The following is a 21,394-nucleotide window of genomic DNA, read 5'->3' on the forward strand; positions in this document are numbered from 1 at the left end:
CAGAGACCGCCATTTGTAAACTGAAGCGCATAGGTGAACAGGTCCGACGTATGAAGCACCGCGTATCTAACAAGCGCAGCGGGTTACGAGGGAGGGACGCGCTCCAGCTCACGCATTTATTTGTAATCAGTGGAATCCTTTTCTCTGTACCCTAGCAACGTTCAACCAAACAACGCGAAAATGGCGTTGATATCATTATAAAGGCCAAAAGACCAGCGCTTGATCTCCCGGCGACTACCCCCAACACCAGGTATTCGGCGGTGGGAATGCTCAATTCATATCAAGAGCTGAAACAGGCCCACTTCGCAAATCAATACACAATACTCGCATAGGCGGTGTCAGGGCGCCACTTGCTCGTTCGCGTACAAATCAAACACGAGTGCCCTCCAGAGGAGACATGAAAACTGGTAAAGGTGTGGCTCGCGGCACAGGCTCTGGGAGCATCCACTTCCTCGTAACATGGAAAAGCGCACACACGGAGGCAGGCGGGAAGCACGCGCTCGGACCCTTGACAGGAAATATGGAAATAAACGAGGTACGTTCTATGTTAATGTGGCAGGACAGTCGCCCCTGGGTTTTTTCCCTGCCGCTGTAATTCACAGAGACCTGCAAGTCGATGAGCTCCCCTACCCGGCTTTTAACTCACCCAACCCAAAGCGATTGCCATAGCGCTAGCCACCTAGGACCTCAAGTCAAGGACTATAATCATGGACTCTCACCGGGCCTCTGCAAGCTATTTAGCCGGCAAGGTATCACTGTTGGTTTAGAGTATTTTAAAACGAATGGTGTGGCTCGACGTCCCCGCACCTAAAGAAATTGTGTGGCCTCCGGGGCATCAGTGCCTAAGAGGTAACGAGGCCGTGCACGAGCGCTCACCCACCGGACGCCTCACCCATGCTCTCCCGGCTCGCAAATGAGGAAACCGCTTCTGCGATTAAGAGAAGTCGTTAAACATTGCTGCGATAACCGCCGCCTTTTGCAAGCTCCTGCAGATGGTCTGAGCAGACCTGATGAGCGAATACTGCGGCACCTGCAGACGAACATATTTGTGTGTCCTGCAATAGCAAACATTTTGTGCCCTAAAACAGATGGGTGGTGACTGCACTGTCGGGAGGTTTCGTACACCTTCAACATGGTGTGGGCATGCCAGAGCAACCCTGCGTTATCCCCCAACATTTCCCCTACGAGAGCGGCATAAGAGGCAGCCCTGCTCAATTGCTCGTGCTGATGTCTCAAAAAGCTCTAACTGAACGGGCAAGAGCGGCGGTCCCAACCGATGGTTCCCAAGCCCTAACTATCTCTTATTCTTGAAAGTAAAGTTGTACTCCTGCTCCTCCCAGGCATGAGAGTTCAATTCCCAGTCACGGCACCCGCATCTTGATGGGTGCGACATCTAAAACACAATGTACAGGTGCGCCAAAAAGAAAACGTGGCGCGGGTTGGAGACTTTGAGAGGATTTCTCCACCGTTTGTCTAGCCACCAACTTCTAAGTGACTTGTCAAGAAAGTCATCTCAAAATACAATAGGGCCGGAGCTATTATATTGAGCTACCAGCCGCATAAAATATACATTCTAAATTCACGAAGCCGCGGTCCGTTTACTTTTGGGGGAACCTGTACGTAGACATAGCGATAGAGCGCCAGGAAGTCTGAATTATTCCGTTCCCCGCTACGGCATTCCTTGTAATCGTACTCTTGGTATGTTATACCCAAAATATAAAGTATTTATGCAGTGCATGAGATGCCATCAAAATTACAGTATAAAGAGTATCAGACCTAGAAAAACACGTTTTTAGAAGCGAGTAAAGAAGCGAGCAAAAATAAGTAATCAAGACACAAACAAGTGAGTAAAAATGAGCCAAAACATTATTTTCAGTGCTGTTTTTCCGATACTTTAAGTGGGAACTGTTAACGGGCGGGCTCATGAATTCAAGCCCGAGGCCGGCCCAGCCTGCAATCTGGGTTGTTCAGGGGCTTTGGGGTGAGTCCGGGCCCGTGCAGTTCTCTGGTCTCAGTGCTATAGGCTGCGGATATTAGTGAGGCGATCAGCCATTTAGTGACTCCTGTTTCGGATATCAATTAGCTTACAATTTTAAAGAGCTGTGCAATGTCACCTCGCAGTTGAAAATATTGGTTAGTTAATTTATACTGACTTTGTGCAACTGAAGACAAAAGCATAAAGACTGAGATTGACACTCTACGTTGTGTTTTTCGTCTTTTGTAGTGCGAATTTCACCATGAACGTGCATCAATCCCCCACTTTTCTGCACGAATCAATATTTGAATAACAATATAGCAACAAGTGAAACCAGACATGTCACTGAAAATCCTACAATCACAAACAAACATAATTTTAGTGATTATCAGTGAATAAGTATTCTGTATATTTGCACCAGACAGGAGGGCCCCTGGTGACGCTTGTTATCATTAAGCTCAAATTATCACGCAAAACCATGTCGTTTTGACGGGCAGAATTCTTGAATTCAGGAATTTCCGCCCTTTCCTAGGCGTCATACAGGCTTTGACGGTGCTTATTTTTGTTTGCGAAATATAGCATCCTTGCATTCTATAGCTACTTATGATGAGTAGGGTTGGAGAATTTACTAACGTATTTTGCTTTACAAGTTGGGGCATTTTGTATCCAGCCCCTGGTAGAAGTGACAAAATGCCACTAATGTATAAGCTCTAACTTCTGTTGGAAATACGGTACGTAATTCGAACTGACGTCACTTCGTTTCCAGGGGGTACATTTGCTATCGTGGGGCAAGTAAGGTCTCGTGCTACTCTTCTGAATTTCTTAAATACATTTTTCACGATAACCCCCCCCCTTCCCCCCCTTCCTCCCCTTGCAGAACCAGAGTTGCGACCTGCTGTCGGAGGTGGCCAGTGCTGGCGTCGAAGTTAGCGTGGCTATTTCGTTCTCCATGAGCGGCCGCGTGTACAAGCCTCGCTTTAGCGACCCTGCCTCACCGAAGCCTGAAGAGTACGAGCCGTTCCGACCATGCGAAGACTTTAAGGGAGCTCACTACATCAGCCCTAGCGAGGTGAGTTGGCTGCTGGATCTGGTAGTGACAACGATGACATGACAGCTGTTAATTCTACAAAAGAACGGATTTTGGTCGTTATGCCGCTGCAGCTATTTCTCGTCATGATAACATTTAAAGATAAGTACACTCGTCAAGTAAAGGCTCGCAACAGCAGGGCAAAACATGTACGTTAAGTGTGCTGCCGATAGAAGACGTTGCAGGCGACAAGTGCTTATTTGCACATCGGGCCGTTAATTGCATTTAGAAAATGAATGTCTACACTCGTATTGGCGCAGCTTCATCTCACGTTCAGCAAACAAATATTTGCTTGTGTGCCTAACGTGGTACTGCACTTACGTATTTACCTACGTCGCGGCACATCATAAACTGCAAAACCATCAGTAGAACCTCACTACAGGGTTCAATTAATTAGTTAATTCTTTGCATCACTGCTCGACCACTTCGTTGAAATACTAACAGCTCTAATTCAGACGCTGGGCTGTTTCTGTAAAAGTTGGTTATGATCTCTTTTACAGATATGCTTAAATGCGAACATGAACCAGAGTTCGCAAGAAATCCAGAACTCGGAATTCTCCTTCGCATTCGATCCCATTGCGCAACGCACAGTAACCTTTGACGACAAGGAGACCCTGCGTAAAAAGGTGAGCGCTCCACACACGAGGATGCAATATTGACGGAATTATCGTATTGTGACGCTCTCAGTTTCGTAGGCCTACCTTTTTGTTACGTGACGGTTGGACCGGTTGCCATTATCTCCTCTCTACAGCAGTTTCCCGTGCGTTTGCCGTGGTGGTGTCGCTTGGATGGCACCAGAACTCAAATGGTAAATTTGTAAGGTTCAATACATGCAAGTGGTAGCTGTCGTGTGAGAAGATTCCAAATTCCGCTCGTTTTATTTTCATTTCCATACTAGGCCCTAAATGTGGCCATGTAGATGGAAACGAATCTAATTTATTTGGAAAATACTTCTCATTGATAACCCGCTCTGCTCCTAGCCATAAACGCCTTTTTTTAAAGCAAAATCAGAATAACTATTATTAAACATTTTATATTTGTGCTAGAAGGACGTCAGCAATGACGCAGTGGTCGTAACTCCATATTATCACTGAACAGACACGAGGAAACGTAACTATACAGTCCATCTCAATCACGCAGTCACTTGTCTAGGCTTGAAAAGGGTGGCTGGCATTGCTTAGCTACTCTACGGCCTCCGCCACTGCTGCAGATCCTGCATTACCATAGTATTTCCAAACAAGTTTGGTAGTTGCCCAAACACTACTGAAATTATATGCTCCATAAAAATGAAATTCAAACTTGGTTTATAAAGGACTAGTTTGGTCTCAACAACCACCCTGACAATCATTTTGCCAAGCTCAGCAAATAATTGACGTATTAATGAGGCCCTTGATAGGCTCACAAAAACTGTTATTTCACGCGTGCAACCAAGAGAGTGGGTGTCAGAGACCACTTTCTCCAAATACCGTACCTCTGTGTATTGCAGGACCCCAGTAAACGGGCAAAAAAGACCTCATTTTGGTTCCCCGTGTACCTGGGAATCCCCGTCATTATTCGAACTAACATTACAATGTTATATTTACGTGACGGAAGCTGTGGCGGCGCTGAAGACAACATCGGTGCGGCTCCCATGAAATGGCGCAACCAGCCACCGTTTCCGGCTCCGGGGAAGTGGCTGGTCGTTGGAGAGGTTGGAGCGGCCGTCTGTGCGAGTGTCTCTCCGTACCGTCGTATCGTTGTAGGTACGCGTACCGATCTGGCCAACTTGTAGATATACCGTGTCGTTCAAATAAATCGATAGCGGAGAAAAGCATGAAGCGTCTTTCTGCGGAGGAAACGCTGCGCGCCCTAACGTAGGCGCCGTGAGCGCGTGAATAAACATTAAAAGCAGAAGCTAAAGCTATAGTTACTTTAGATTACCCTATTTAGAAAGTTAGTTTAGCTAAAACGTGTCGCCTCTCGCCGCAGCAGTACTATTACGGAATGTGAAGTTACATATCCGTGAAAACGGTTTGTAGTGCCGCGAAAAGTAGGGCTGGGGATCGCCGTCGGCCGGGAATGTCTGAATGAATACGGCGATTCTAAGCTTTCTCTACTTGAACCTGCCACTTAGGGACCTGCTCGGCGCAACAGCCCCATACGCGAAAAGTGCAAGCGCATCGCTAGTCATCAGTGGATATGCTTTGAAACCGTCGTAAGCAAACCTGCTATGTTTGGCGTGCCCTATACACTCGAAACGTTTGGTTCCCCCATTTTAAACTTGTTGTGTGGACGCGGTCATGACGGAGGCGAGAAATTATGCGACCACCCGCCACCAGAAAAAAAAAGAGAGACCGATTGTTACGCCGCACTATCTGGTGCTAAACTAAACGTTCACAAAAGTAGTGCTACAAATTGGGCTGGGGGATATTGAACTCCCATCTGGTTTACGTCAGGAATCAGCGGCGCGCTGCTTCGGCATTTTGTTTCACAGGGCACGAGTCTCACCAAATACGTTTCCGAGTATTGTGAGCGACATTAAAAAGGAGATTCAGAGAGCAGACACCTTTTCTCTTACAATAAAAAGTGCTTCCTAATCAAACGTATCTTCTTACCCAAGTTTTTTTTACGCTGCAAGGGTGACGCAGCCGCAGGCCCACAGCTCGCAGAAACTGACCCGCTCTATTCTTAGTTTCTTTTGGGGGGGGTGGGACAGAGAGGTTGGCACGGGACGCAATCCGCCTCCCTAGACGTCTGGGGGGCTTCGGCCTACCATGCCTCGAAACAATGGGCCAGCTTTTGGCACTAAGGTCCATTATGAGCACCTTGGATGATGTGGATGCTCCGGGCAGGGCTTTGGCCCTGTACTTTCTCGGTCAGGCCAGACGACTTCTGGTCCCTCACCTTTTTAACAACCTCCTCCCCAGTGCCCTATTGATGCTGCCAGTGTACAAAGCCGCTGCTGCACGAGCCTGCTTCCCTAAAGTATTCTGCCACTGCATGCCCGCTCCTCTCTCATCTTTCTGCTCTATTTCCGCCCTAAACTTTCCCGCATAATGGCTTGTTTCACTAGCATAACCGCAATGCCCCCACTTGCTCAAAAACAGTTCTTTCTCCTGCTTCCCCCCTGCATTAGGAATGCTCAATCCGCCCTAACTAAGCCCTTCTCACACGTAGAAACACCGCCCACACGCTTGCTTCCTGCTTTACCTCGCACTGTCTTCCTTGATTTTCTGTTCTTTCGCAGGAGCAGAATGACCAGGCCCAGCACAAGCTGATGCACCGCCAGAATGGCAAGCGACAGGGCTCCAGTTGCCAGGTGGCACAACAGCGGGATCCCGGTGCCCACACCGCGGACTCCTGGAACACCCACCACTCCACCACCAGATGAGGGTCACCAACCCCGCAGAGATGGAGACTCACTGTTTATCTCCTTTCCAGCCCCTCACGTCTTCAGGTGCACAGAGACGGGCTGCACGTCACCCTACTCTGCTGCTGCATGGACGAACAGGCTCCAGTTGCTGCAGAGGCACCTCGAGGGAGACCACGGCATGCGAATTCGCCGTATGGTCAACCTCTGTGCCCTGTGTGGGGACACACTAGGTGCAAAGCCCACAACGCACCCCTGCCTGGCCAATGGGAGGGCCACCGCAGCCCCCACACAGCAACGGTTCCAGTGCACTGGCTGCCCGTCGTCCTTCCCTTCCAGGAAGGGCCTGCACAATCACACGCTTTGGCACAAGAAAGAGGAGGCCAAGCGACTGCGTGCAGCCAGCTCCCAGCCAAGCACCACCCCAGGAGACGACGAGGGGCAGAATGAGGGACAGCCGCCGGCACAAGCCACACCGGCATCAGGCGGCGCTGCGAGCCGGCAGAACACCCAAGCTCCCAGCAGCCCAGAACGTGGCGACGGAGAGGAGAGCAGACAGCGCACCCCCCCCGTCTAACGAATACCCCTCTCCCGCAGGCCAGCGGGCACTCAACTCCTAGCCAGTCGGACCAGTCTGCCACACCCTCACGCCTGTTCTCACAGGATGGCCCCATCCAGGGAGGGAGTCCGCAGGCTGACGACGATGCAGGAGGAGAGGAGGGCGATGAAGCTATCCCAGCAGCCGCGCTAATCGACGACAGCTCTGTGCTGGCCGAGCACACCAAAAAGCTGCAGCGCGTGCTAAAGCTGGCACCAAATGCAGAGGCCTGGAACCAGTTCCTGGAGATCATCGACAACACATAATACCATTATCCCTTTGCGGGATAACGGGTCAAAAAGAGCCCAGGCCTATAGACGCCACTTTTAGTGAACGGCAACTCGGCTACTACCAAACACTTTAAAAGAAATTTTTAGGATGACGCTCCATGGACTGCGCAAAAGATCGCAGCCATGGAAACCGTATTAGCGCTCTTTGAAGGCAAACAGATCAAGCAGTAGTGGCTCAACTGCCACTCTCACGAATGACGCAGATGGCATCACAAGATCTTTTTTGTGTTTTTGGCAACCTTCGACGAAAGCCACCACCTAGAAAAGTGACTGCGTGATTGCTATGGACTGTATAGTTACGTTTCCTCGTGTCGGTTCAGTGATAATAAGGAGTTACAACCAGTGCGTCGTTGCTGACATCCTTCTATCACAAATATAAACTTTTTATTAATAATTATTCTCATTTTGCTTCAAAAACGTCTTTTATGGCTAGGAGCATAGCGGGTTATAAATGAGAAGTACTTTCCAATTAAATTAGATTCTATTACACCTACATGGCCGCATTTAGGGTCAAATATGGAAGTAAAAATAAAACGACCGGAATTTGTAATCTTCTAACACGACAGCTACCACTTGCATGTATTCAACCTTACAAATCTACCCTTTCAGTTCTAGTGCCATCCAAGCGACGCCGCCACAACAAACGCACCGAAAAGTGCTTTAGAGAGGAGATAATGGCAACAGGTGCAACCGTCACGTAACAAAAAGGTAGGCCTACGAAACTGAGAGCCTACGAATCTGAGGATAATTATTTTATCGCTCGTCCCGTGTCACTGTCTTTTCCTTGTGTCCCCGTCTAGTGCCCTTTTTACCATGTGGAAGATCGTCCTGAAACTACAACAAAAAAAGTATCGTGAATCACGTGCATGGACATATGCAGAGCGGGCTCTTCAGGCTGGGGCTACGTAACAGCGGGAGAGCAGCGTCAACAAACGTGGGATTGGGCAAGCATGGCGTCATGACGCCTCCTAACTTTTTTCTCTTCATATCGTGGGCAGCCAGCCAAACGCAAACCCGACTCGCCTTTTGCAAGAGGTAGTCTTGCCCCTGTCCCAAACAGCACGCCATGTCAAAAAGTGGAATGGCACAAATATCGGTTGTATGCATTAAAGAATTATTTCAGGATAATCCTAACGGGTTTCGAGAATACTTGGACATGGACCTACCGCTCAGGGGCGCCAGGATAGATAGATAGAGAGAGAGAGAGAGAGAGAGAGAGAGAGAGAGAGAGAGAGAGAGAGATAGAGAGAGAGAGAGAGAGAGAGAGAGAGAGAGAAATAACTTTAGTATGTTTGTTTGGTAGTTGGACGCGGTGGGTGCGCCTAGTCTAGGGCTCCAGTCTCCAGGGCGCCGGTGGCTGTTCTGGCGATCGTTCGGTACTGCTCATCGTAGTCGGCGCTAGACAGTGCCTCACTCCACTGCACCTGTGTTAGAGCGTGTTTGTGAATTTTGTGGCACCCTGCTGCCGTATGGTAGAGGGTGGCTACTTGGTTGCACTTGGGGCACAGCTCCGGGTACTGGGTTGGGTACAGTCTGTGTAGACGGGAGAGGTGAGGGAAGGTGTTCGTTTGGATTGAGCGGAGTGCTCTTCGATCCTGTCTTTGCAACTTGGGATGAGGATATGGGAACTTAATTTGGGTTGCTTTGTAGTAGCTTAGAATTTCGGAATATATGGGCATAACAGGAACAGAAAACTCTGCTTGAGGGCTGTCAGCTCGGGAAAGGGAGGCGCGAGCCCAGGCGTGAGACTGTTGATTGGCCTCTAGATCTGCATGGCCACGGGCCCATATGATTTTGATTGGATTATTTGATTTGTAGCCGTTTGCTTATCTGTGGGCTGTTTTGCCGATGCGCCCTCTCACCCACTGCCTGCAGGCGTTTGGGGAGTCAGACACAATGTTCATTCGTGCATCCTGCTGACCTGAAATGATAGCTAGAGCGATTGCCGCTTCTTTTGCTTCAATAGGTGATGATGTACGCAAGCTAGCAGTTATAGTACGTTGCTGAATTGAGTTGTGCGCACAGATGGCGGCTATGCCAGCGGTACTCGTAATGGCAGCATCTGTGTACCACGGGTACGATGAATTCCCGTATATTATTTCGATATTACGGCATCTGTACAACCTTCTGCCGTAGTGGAGTGTAGGGTTCATGTTTTTAGGTATGGGTGCACCAGGAGAGCGCCCTTGATAAAGTCTGGATAGACAGTAAAACGGGGGTGGAGGGCAATCCGCCTCCTCTTAATCCCGCTGTGAAAAGAGTCGAAACCGTCATCTATATTATGACGAACAAAGTCGTATAATGAATTGCCTTCTGTGTCGGTCTCTTGCTGGCGCAGGTTTGCGGGACATGGGAAGCCTGCCAAGGAGTGCCCTTTAGCCTGGCAGCCTATGACATCGAGTACGACGTAAAATCAACAAAATGCAATTCTTCAGATTCGTTCGTTCGTGTTTGGTATTTCGGCAACATGGTCAGGTTTTTGAATTCTTTGAAGCAGTACAACATTACAGAAAAATCGAAATGCTTGCAAGGCCCCTTCTAAGGTGAACGGTCATGACTGACACCTACAGAAATAAATTTTTTATAACCGCCTTCCTACTTTCTTTCAGTGGTTTACAAGAACGTATACAGAAACTCCACAAAGGAAATGGTTGGTGCTGACCAGCCATTTTTCCTGGGCCTCGACTTCACGCGTGCACCTATACGTATATATTGTCCTTGGAGGCGCTGGGCGCTAGGCCATAGGGATTGTTTGTTATTTGGGCCTTTTATTACAGAAAGGACACTTACTATTATACTGCTACAGGTAGTTTTTAGGGAGTGCCTATTATCTGCATAAGACCGCAGGGTAGAACAGTTGCGCGTAATCTTCTAAACCAACCTACAAGATACCAAACCAATTTATTAAAAAAAACATTGCGGAAAATCTACTTCAGAAGCTTAGAATTTTGGGGACTTGATCCCAGGCCTCTAGCATCCAAACACGAGGTACTTCTGCGCCACGCGGTCGAGTCGCGGTGTCTTAACGGTAGCTAAATGAATGGGCAGTTGTAGTAGAAACAGTAGTAGTATTTGTAGTGGTAGTAGTAGCAGTACTAATAGTAGTAGTAGTAGTAGTAGTAGTAGTACTAGTGGCAGTAGTAATAGATGTGGTGGCAGTAGTAGTAGTAGTAGCAGCAATAGCCGTAGGCGTAGGGCAATGCATGTGGTGTTGATGCAGAGGCTTACAGTACCGAAGAGCGAGAAAAACATGACGGGGCAATAATTAAATAATTACAAATTAATTATATTCATTATATAATTTTTAATATTAAATTAATCAGGAGATTGAGAATCGCGCATCCAGACTGGTATCTGAAAACTGGAATTCATTATGTGATTCCCTAAATCACACTTACAGTACCTAAATCACACCTTCTTGATCCGACGTCGACCAAGTCGTCTCACAACCAAACGGTGTCCCTTTTGATGCACCACTATCCGGGGACACGACATGCACTCATCACATATTTACACAACAAATACATACCAAAAGGCCCTCCAACAGAACACCCACCATACACCGGAGAGGCCAACGCCGCCTCAGATGCACCTTTTACAGAAGCCGAGGTCAAGGCTGTCATTTATAAGCTAAACTATAGGTCGGCCCCTAACCCTGACCACATTACTAATAAAATTCTTCGGCAGTTGGGTGACTCATCTATCACTGGAAATACGGCACTTTTTAATGACTGTTGGACCCAGGGTAAAATTCCGGAAAAATGGTGAACGGCCACGACCATACTCATTCCAAAGCCTGAAAAACCGCCACACATCGATAATCTCATACCCATATCCCTCACATCGTGCCTAGGGAAACTACTAGAGCATGTTGTTCTGACCCGACTTATGGAACACGCCGAAGAGACTCAGCTGTTCCCTCACACCATGCTAGGATTTCGCCCTCGTCTAAGCACTCAGGATCTTATGTTGCAACTACAACATCACATTTTGGATTCGGCATACGCGCCAAAGCACACAACTATGGTTATACTCGGCTTAGATACCTCCAAAGCTTTCGACAGTGTCCGACACTCGGCCATACTACAGATGGTGAACAAGAATGGCTTTGGACAGCGCACGTACAACTACATTAAATCGTTCCTCTCATCTCGTATACTGACCCTTCATTTCGGAAACATCCAATCGGACCCCATTAAAATGAGAAGCCCAGGAATGCCCCAGAGATCGGTACTGTCACATTTCTTGTTTAACCTCGCCATGAGGGACCTTAAGGTCCTTCTCTCGGACATACCCTACCTACATCATTCCATCTATGCAGACGACATCACCCTGTGGGTGGCTCGAGGCTCCGACGGCCAAATCCAGGAAGCCCTGCAACGGGCAACCCAAACCATTTAGGGGTACGCAGCCGTGCGCGGCTTATCATGTTCCCCCCCCCCAGAATCGGAGCTTTTCATCTACAAACCAGATCATAAAAGCCCACCGATATTAACCGTAACCACATCATCAGGGGCCAACATTCCCATAGTTCACTCCATAAAGGTTTTGGGACTCCGCCTAAATGCTAATGGACGGCATACAGATGCACTCAGAGAGATCGAGAAGGGGGTATATCAAACCACCCGACTCATCTCCAGGGTTTCGACAAGGCACAAGGGCATCAAGGAGTCCAACCTCATAAAGATGGTGCAGGCCTTCGTCATCTCGCGCGTTACATACGCATTGCCGTTTCTCACCTTGCGGAAGACGGAGCAGGACAAAGTTGATAGCCTCATTTGTACGGCACACAAGCGAGCGCTTGGCCTCTCCCAACACACATCAACTGCAAACCTACTCCACCTCCGGATACACAATACCCTCTCCGAACTTATAGAGGCACAGCAAACCGCACAGTTAGAGAGGCTCTCTTGCAGCTATGCCGGTCGGTGCATCCGGAAGGTCTTTGGGCCTGGTTCCCCAAACATCACATTACACGAGACTTGTTGCCATTCCGTCTCCTCTGAGGAATGTCATCAGAGTGTCCCCAACGCCTAGGCGAATGCACCCCATCCAAAATAAGGAACGCCGTGAGGCAAGAGCGAAGGCCCTTGCCAAACAATACCCACCGGGGTCTCCTGTGGTATACACCGATGCCGCACCATAACAAGACAGGAATAACAAAAGCTTGATGTGGGTGAGTTGGTACATACTGCTAAAAAATTAATCGGCGTTAAAACAAGGACGAAGAAGAAACAATAGGAAGAAACAATTTTTTCAATAAATTCTAGTTGGAAGTTCGGTAACATGTTGTGTGTTGCGTGTTTCTTCTTCGTCCCTGTTTTAGCGCCGATTAATTTTTTAGCAAGACAGGAACGCATCAGTACTAGCCGTGGTCGACTCCAAGGGAAGACCCATCGCTACAGCATCAGTAAGCTGCACTTCCTGCACAGAGGCAGAGGAAATCGGTCTAGCCATAGCCCACAGCCGGTCTCCGCATCTTAACAGCATAACCGATTCTAAATAGGCCGTACTAAATTTTTTAAACTGCAGGGTATCATCTAGAACCTTGGCTACCCTCTCGCACAGGGCCCACACATCATTGCCGGACTTTCCGCATCATCTGGTCACCGGCACATTCTGGCCTAATCGGATATGAGAGCCTATGAGACTGCTCGAGATATGGTTCGCCGAGAGCCTCAGATGACCCCTGAAGATATCCCGCAACCTTTCGGCTATAAGGACCGCCTCCAGACTTCCGGCGATATCCCTGACCATTTCCGCCAGGACCGGGCAATTTTTCCACCACCGCATCCATCGCTCATTCGAAGGCATGCAGTCCTTCTCAGGCAGCTCCAAACATTATCATTACCCACTCCACATCTTATGTCCATCATATATCGCGGCGAATACCCGCATTAATACCCGCATCACGTAGAAGAAATCACCCCATCCTTCATAACATGTCATCCTTAACAGAGTTGGAGGCTGCCATCCATAGCCCAGCAATCCACGTACAAGAAGCCCTCGCCCAGTTGGCTGAAGACACCGAGCTACCAAAACACGGGGAGCCCCGCTGTCTAGATGGCTGAGCGAAGAGCTCAGTCGTGCAATCACTAGGACTTTTGGGCAAAATAAAGTTACTACTACTACTACTAGGGGGCAATTTCTGAGGCTGTGTCCACGGCTAAAAATATGGTATGGGTAGTCATTCCTAAGCGTACGTTTACTGTGGCTGTAGAGATTCGTTATTCGTAAGTATGAAGATTAATTAAGTGGCCCATGAAGTTGACTGCAAAAATGGGTTGAAGGCACCGCAGAACTCAACGCATGTGGTGCGAGAGAGTCTCCTGGAGCATGCAAATGAACACGCGGTACCACGAGGGTCTCAGGTTACATGCAATAAGATGCGAGTTTTAATAATACGGCATCCGTCAGATAGGTTCTAGGACGGGGGTGGTGGTCAGAAAATGTTTTTTTGACTGGTAGACAAAATGCAACGGGGTAGACGTGCAAACAACCTGTATACATTATGCCATTGCTACCTTTCCCGTCTATACCAAGTCTCTGTCCTTGGTTGTAGGCTTTGAGCTGCGCATGGCAGCTTCCCGGTGGTCACACCTAATGTTTTGAAGGGCTTTAGGAGGGCGCCTTCTGGAACATCACCACGTGATGTGATTCAGGTCAGCTTTTTCAGTGCAAGGGGGGACAGATGGGAGAGTATAGGCGAGGGTGGATACGGTGTTTAAAAGCTGCGGTGGAAAATGTGCGGGTGTGAAGCTGACGCCACGAGAACTCTCGGTGCCGCAAGGAAGAGCGGTGGGAAAGGAGAAAGATGAATAGTTTGAAATGGTACTGTGACGTAATCTCATGAAAGGTGAGATGGCGGTCGCAAGAGCTGGCTGGTGGCCTGGTGATTGTGGCTGCCGAGTGGCCAGAGTTCGGTCGGGAAGTCATCAAGTGGTGGCGTCGGCTGACTAACTTGAGAAGAGGACAGCCTGTGCGGATGTCACGAGTATAGTCATTGAGTGCGTTGGGAGTCAGTTGTAGAGAATGCAAGGACAGTAGATGATGTCCGCTCATCGATGAAATTGCGGATGGAGATGTCCGAGTCATCTACAACCATGAGAGTAGGGGAGTGGGCCATTGCAAGCGCGATGGCGGCCTTCTCCACCCCCTCAGGAGAGGTGGCCGAAACTGAGGCTGCCGTAGTAATTTGGCTATACATAACAATGGCTCTGAGAGCATACAAGATGTCAGACAGGCTGGCAGTGCCATGGACATTGTCACGTGAACGAATGGTGGAGTTGGCTTTACCAGCTCAGGGAGACGGACGCAGGAAAGCCGTTGACGCGTTCAACAAAGTATGCGTTTAATGCACACTCAAAACCACCCTAGCGCAAACCCCTTAATAAATAAATTGCACAAAGTCGATATATATAAGATCTCAATCTAAATATCCTAAAGGGCTAATCAAACCAAAACCCCAAAGTCTCTACAACAAAGTTCTACGCAATTAGTCCAAAGGCACTTATATCAAGTCCCAGTTAAACCCTTTCGCACCACAACTATTTAGTGGTGTTCTACGACTGTGCCCCTACTGGACTGGCCTACCCCGCTGCCGTCGGCGCTGACGTGTCGCACCCGCTGCGTGGCCGCGACTCGGTGGTAGCCGTCCGCGTCTCGCTTCGGTGCCGGTGTTCGATGCGCGCGGTCCCTCCTCGGACGGCGTGGGCTCGCGTCTCCCGACTGGTTTCCTTGGAGGCAACCCCTGGTAGCCGCTGCCGCTGGAGCTCCCAGATAGTCACGGCACCAACGTCGCCTTTCGGGGCCGCCGAAACGAAGGTCGACGGAGCGTAGACGTTGGCCGCTGGGGCCCGATCGATGCCGCTGGGACCACGAAGACACAGGTTTGTGGTGCACCTAGGATGACGGTGCCGATGCGAAGTCCGCCCACTCCCGCCCTGGCTCATAGTCGATGACCTTGCCACGTCCCCCTGACTCGTTCCTTGAAGCACATGTGCTTCTGTCGCCTCCTGGTTTCTTTCCTCTACGTTTCTTGCCTCCCGCTTCTCTTTGTGCGCCCCGGTTTTATCCCCTCTGGGCTCTCTCGTGGCGCCTTCTCATTAGCTCCTTGCCTTTTCCATGTCCATATATGGCTATCACGCCACTGGTCTCCTGCGCGGCGTTCTCTAATTTTCCGATCAACGCGCTGCCATATTTAACCATGATGCCTCGGGTTTAGACGCTGGCGTTCTCTAATTGGTGCGCTCCTGGCGCGCACTGTAAATGGCCGTTTCCGTGTTCTTTTTCCCTTTTCTTCAGTTTTGAAGCATAGACATGACAGACATACAGTCCCTCTTTGCTAGAACTGATTTACACGTTTGTTTCTGTATAGTGGTAAGCCTCCAAATATACACAGTGGTTTGGGTAAATTCTGTAAGTATAAAACTTCAAAATTTCGCAATTTCACTACGTTATAAAGTGCGCGCAAAATCGAAACACGCAGGATTCTCAGCCCCAAAATTCTGTTTCCTTCTGGTTGCAAATAGGCAAAACACTCAAATAGGCATGCCCAGCACTGCTTCTTCATAGCTAAATGTTAGTAGTTCCGTGAATGAAGTTTCCTTTTTATTTTCGAACATTCGCAGCGTTGTGAATAAGCGCGATGAATTGTCCTCATTTATCGACACTTGTAATGCCGATGTAGTTATTCTAATGGAGACGTGATCGTCTGCGAAGGTTTTGTGAAGCGAATTTTTTTAATGCGATAAATCATTTTGCTTTTATCGATGCGATAGAGGCACAAGGTCGGGAGGAGGTGTCCTGATTGCTGTCGCCGATCATCTTCAGTCGTTCCATATTCCGCTTTCAACTCCGTTTGAAGTGTATTGCGCGTGTGTTCGCATCATGCACCAAAACGCTATTATTTGTGTCTGTTATAGACCACCCAATGCCCCCTCATCATTTTGCAGTGATCTTCATGACGTACTAAACACCATTATTCTCAGATTCCCCAACTCTCCAATCTTCTTTTTAGGCGACTTCAATTACCCTCAAATAAATTGCTCCGACAGTGGCCCGAACATTTCTGGTTCCTCCCGTGAAGCAACAGAATTTCTTGACTTGTGTAGCACTTTTCATTTTTCTCAGCGTGTAACCCCACCGACACGCACTTCCCTATCAAGCACTAATGTACTTGAACGGCACCGTTTCATCACCGGCACCGTTTTAACCACTTTACCAGATCTCGTCCACTCGCTCGCCCTCACGCCAGGTCTTAGTGATCATTGTTTTGTTCACTTCTCGGTAAACACAGATACTAAACGAACCGCCAGTAAAGCAAAGCGCATCAGGGATTATCGCAAGGCCGACTTTGCAGCTATTAACGCTGAGCTTGAAGCCTTCATGGATGATTTCATGGTCCAATTTTATGAACGTACACTAAATACTAATTGGGCCCTTTTTAAAGATAAAATTCACTCTTTGATAAAAAGTATATTCCCTCGCGCGTCATTCCTTGTAAACACCGTGCCCCTTGGTTTAATATTTCCCTCAAGTGTCTTTTAAATAGAAAGAAGCGACTGTTTCGCAAAGCGCGTAAGTGCAACCGCCCGATGCATGGGCTACGTACCGCCAAAGTAATAATGTTTAAAGGATGCAATTAAAAAAGCAAAGCGCGTTTTCTTCAATAATACACTTCCCTTGTTGCTTGTTGAAAATACCAAAAAATTCTGGACTATAATCGGTGGCCCAAAAAACAACGCAGTATCTTTAGTTGATGAAAACGGTGCCGTAATCCCTCATTCCGAAAGCTGTTTTGTTTTGAATGACATGTTTAAGAAGGTCTTTACTCAACCATCCCCAAATACTAACTTGTGTCCCATTGAAGCGGTCGATTTTCCACCAGTGGAACGAGTTGTTATTGACTGGGGTGGAATCATACCGCTCATCAGGAATTTAAAATTATCATCGTCATCGGGAGTAGATGGAATACATTCAAAATTTCTCGAAAGCACCGAAGTATATTCATCCATAATTCTTGCTCAGATTTTCTCCCAGTCATTAACCTCGAACGCGTTACCTGACGATTGGAAGATTGGCAAGGTGGTCCCATTATTCAAGTGCGGCGACACGCATAACCCATTAAATTACCGTCCGATTTCATTAACTAGCATCCCATGTAAGCTTCTCGAACACATAATTTATTCCCACCTGGTTAAGTTTCTGGAAAACAACTCTTTTTTTTTTCTTCATGTCAACATGGCTTTAGGAAATCATTTTCTTGCGAGATGCAGCTCATTTCTTTCACACATGACCTGTTCTCTGCTCTAAATAACGGATGTTTTGTTGACTGCATATTCTTGGACTTCTCCAAATCATTCGATCTTGTTTCTCATCAGCTACTTTGCATGAAGCTTCGAAAGTTAAATCTGGACCCTAATATTGTATCTTGGATTGAAAATTTTTTGTCTAATAGAACACAATTTGTAACCGGTAATGATTTTGACTCTTCTTTCTGTTCAGTCACATCAGGCGTGCCTCAGGGATCCGTACTCGGCCCCCCTCTCTTTCTAATTTATATCACTGATCTACCCAGCTCAATTAACTCTTCCATCAGATTGTTTGCAGATGATTGTGTACTGTACCGAACCATTTCTTCAAATTCTGACTCGTCACTGCTACAGTGTTATCTAAATAAAGTGTCTAACTGGTGTAATAATTGGAAATGCGTCTAAACATTAATAAATGTAAAACAATGAGAATGTCCCGGCGTCTGAACCCCCCTGGAGCTTCCATTTACATTATTCAAGGCCGCCAACTTGTAGAGACTAAGACATATAATATCTAGGAGTCCACATAACTCATAACTTATCTTGGGAAACTCACGTGAATTACATAATTAACAATGCTAATAGGACCCCTGGGTACCTCCGACGTAACTTTTCTGATGCCCCTTGGGACCTGAAATTGATACTTTACAAAACACTAATTCGTCCAAAACTAGAATATGCCTGTGCAGTATGGCACCTAGCATTCGATTATCTTACTAACGCCTTAGAATCCGTTCAAAATCGCAGCGCACGTTTTATCTTGCCCAACTACTCTCGCATGTCAAGAGTAACATCTATGAAACTCACCCTTAATCTAACCAATCTTTCTTTGCGCAGAAAAGCAGCTCGATTGAATCTATTTCACAAGATCTACCACTCTAACCTAACTTTAAGAAACGAACTGGTAAGTAGTCCATCATATATATCACCACGCACTGATCACCCCTACAAGGTTAAAGTTCTGCATTGCAATACAAATCTATTTTTTGATTCCTTCATTCCGAAAACATCGAAACAATGGAACCACCTGCCAACCTCAATCGCCACAATCACCGATGCGCGCGCATTTCGAACGGCCGCCGAATGCTACTTTCGTTCCCATTAAACTTTTTTTTCTCTTCTTGTTGCTTACACGTATGCATTGTATATTTTTGGAACATGTATTCGGTCTCCCTATCTTTTACACTGATTTCTTTTTGGTAGATGGGTTTAATCTTCGTGTGTTCGTATGTTCGTTTTGTATTTTCTTCTGCTTGTGTTTTGGTCTCATACGCTAATGTTATTTGATAAGTGGTTTTTTAAATTGCATTGCTTTAGTTCATATGCTGGCTTTGTATTTATTTCATTGGTTGAGCCTGTATATTGCTATTACTTTTGTATAGTTTGTGGAAACATTATTATTTTCTATATGTAAACCGCATTTATAGTGTAACATGACTAATCTCCCCGTGTAAAATTGTTTTGTAAACTTAACCACTCCCTTCTGTAACGCCCTCTGGGCATTGAAGGTATTGAAATAAATAAATAAATAAATAAACCCTGGAGCACCTGCTCTCCTGCCCCCCCCCCTTCCCCCCCCCCCCCCTTCCGCTCCAGCGCCAACGCAATTCGTGTGGCGGCATGAAGGACATACTATTCCCGAAAGGGCCTGTGGCCATCCGATAAATACTTCAGCTAGCTGCTCCACAGCATGTAAACAACCATCTTCATGTAGCGACTGTAGCCCTGATTGACGTGTAGCTAACTGACATCCCAACACGGACTTATTTAAAACCTAACGTATTCCTTTTTTTCACGTTCTATATATTTCTCTCTCTCTCTATCCTTTCATTCAACCTCTCTGCTCTTGTACTCCTCGTGCTACTCTCTAGTAACTTCTACCGTACTGCAGTGTGTGCAGCTGAGTTCTCTCCAGAACTCAACAACATCCCAAGGCACTTCCTTTCTTCTACGTTCACTTGAATTACCAATAACCACCTGTGCCACTTGCCGTGGGTGGTAAGAGGCTGTGAATAAAGCTGCGGTGGCGTCCCGACGGGGACAACGCGGGCGTTTGTCCGGAAGTTTAAAAGGAGGCGAAGAGGAGCTGCAACTACGCTTTCGCTTTGTATGTAGAGGAATACACCAGACAAGGCAGTTTATTAAAACTGGTCCCAACATATCCGAACTTACTCGGCTCATCCATCAGAGATGGCTGTTGGCGACCACATCACCATCATCACTATCCTCAACAGCTTCTTTGTGTCCACTGCAGGACGCAGGCCTCTCCGATTGACTTCCAACCCCTCCTGCCCTGTGCAGCTCGAGTCGAGTATTGGCCACCGAATTTCACAACTTCATTGATGTGATATTATGTGCTTTCTTTCTTCCGTGACTTCTTTGTTTCGCTTCCGCGTCGGAGGCCGTGGACTCAAATGGAGGGAGGGCCGCTCCTAGTGTGTGCTCCCCGAATTCCTTCTGCCAAATGTCGAAAAGGATTCTTTGTTGGTAATTTGATTCGATAAAATCACTTGCGCGTCGTCGAACTGAATTTTCTGGTCCGATTTTTCGTAGTATTCTGCTATTGCACTGAATTTAAGACTTGCGGACGTCATCATTGAGCTGTTAAAACTACCAACGAAGAATCCTCTTGCAAATTCTGGCCCGTAGAAGTGACTGGGGGAACGCTGAATAGATTCGGAGGTACACTTTTCGCTATTTCCACCGTCGTCTCCGATGCACATGGTCAAATAAACGAGTTGAAGGAAAAGGAACCCATATTCTAAGCTTGCAGCTTTTGGTGGAAAACAGTCACCCCTGATGAAGGAGACCCGTACGTCCCAAATACGTGACTGCTTTCAATAACTCCGCTTAGTTGGTGTCTTTGCCGCTTCCCCAATTTTAACCCAACCAGGCGTCGCAAAAAATGACGGTGGTTATTTTGCAGTTGTTGATTCTTTGGCCAATCATTGGTGAGGGTATGTTGTGGTTTTCGTATCCTGTAGGCAGCCAATGATCTAGAGTGGAACAAGCGCCGTCGTCACCAGAAACCAAGAAGAAGCAGAAGAAGATACCTTTTTGTTTGGATTAGGGAGTTGTTGGCTGAACGAGAATTCTTTTGTAGAAACGGAAGGTTATCTTCAGGAAGACTTCCACAAACTAGAAGTGTGCCTTCACCTTTACTTTTTAACATCCTTATGAGTGACATTCCTATATTCCCAGATGTAACAACCTACGTTTATGCGGATGATATAGCGTTTTTTGCGGCCGCAGTCGACATTCGTTCGCTATATGACCGTTTGCAGGCCTATTTATCTGTCTTGGGGACATGGCTTGACAGCATTTATTTAACGTAAATGTGTCGAAGAGTGCTTTACATGTCTTCCCGGTTGCAGGAACAATTACAATTTCTCTCGCTTGCAAAAATCAAGTCATTCCGCAGGTGGATTCATTGAAATATCTTGGTGTTACATACACGTCTGCTCTTGATTGGCGGGCACTTATTAACGCATCAGTCACAAAAGCGGAGAGAGCATTTGGTCGCATGAAAAGACTATGTGGGAAACCAGCAGGAATGCGCCGGGACACACTTTTGCTGTTGTACCGAGCCTACGTCCGGCCAGTCATGGAGTTTGGGTACGTCTTGTTTTGCAGTTGTCCTATCTACAAACTGCGTCCGTTATACCTGTTGGAGAGGCGCATTCTTCGATTTTGTCTTGGCCTTCCCCAGTTCATATCTAACCGAGTTCTGTACTTAGGGGCACGCGTTCCTGAACTTAGGGTCCGTTTTCTCTTGCTGACGG

This window comes from Haemaphysalis longicornis, unplaced genomic scaffold, assembly GCF_048455015.1.
Source record: "Haemaphysalis longicornis isolate Haplotype H1 unplaced genomic scaffold, Haemaphysalis longicornis Haplotype H1 scaffold_5, whole genome shotgun sequence".
Classification (NCBI taxonomy): domain Eukaryota; kingdom Metazoa; phylum Arthropoda; class Arachnida; order Ixodida; family Ixodidae; genus Haemaphysalis; species Haemaphysalis longicornis.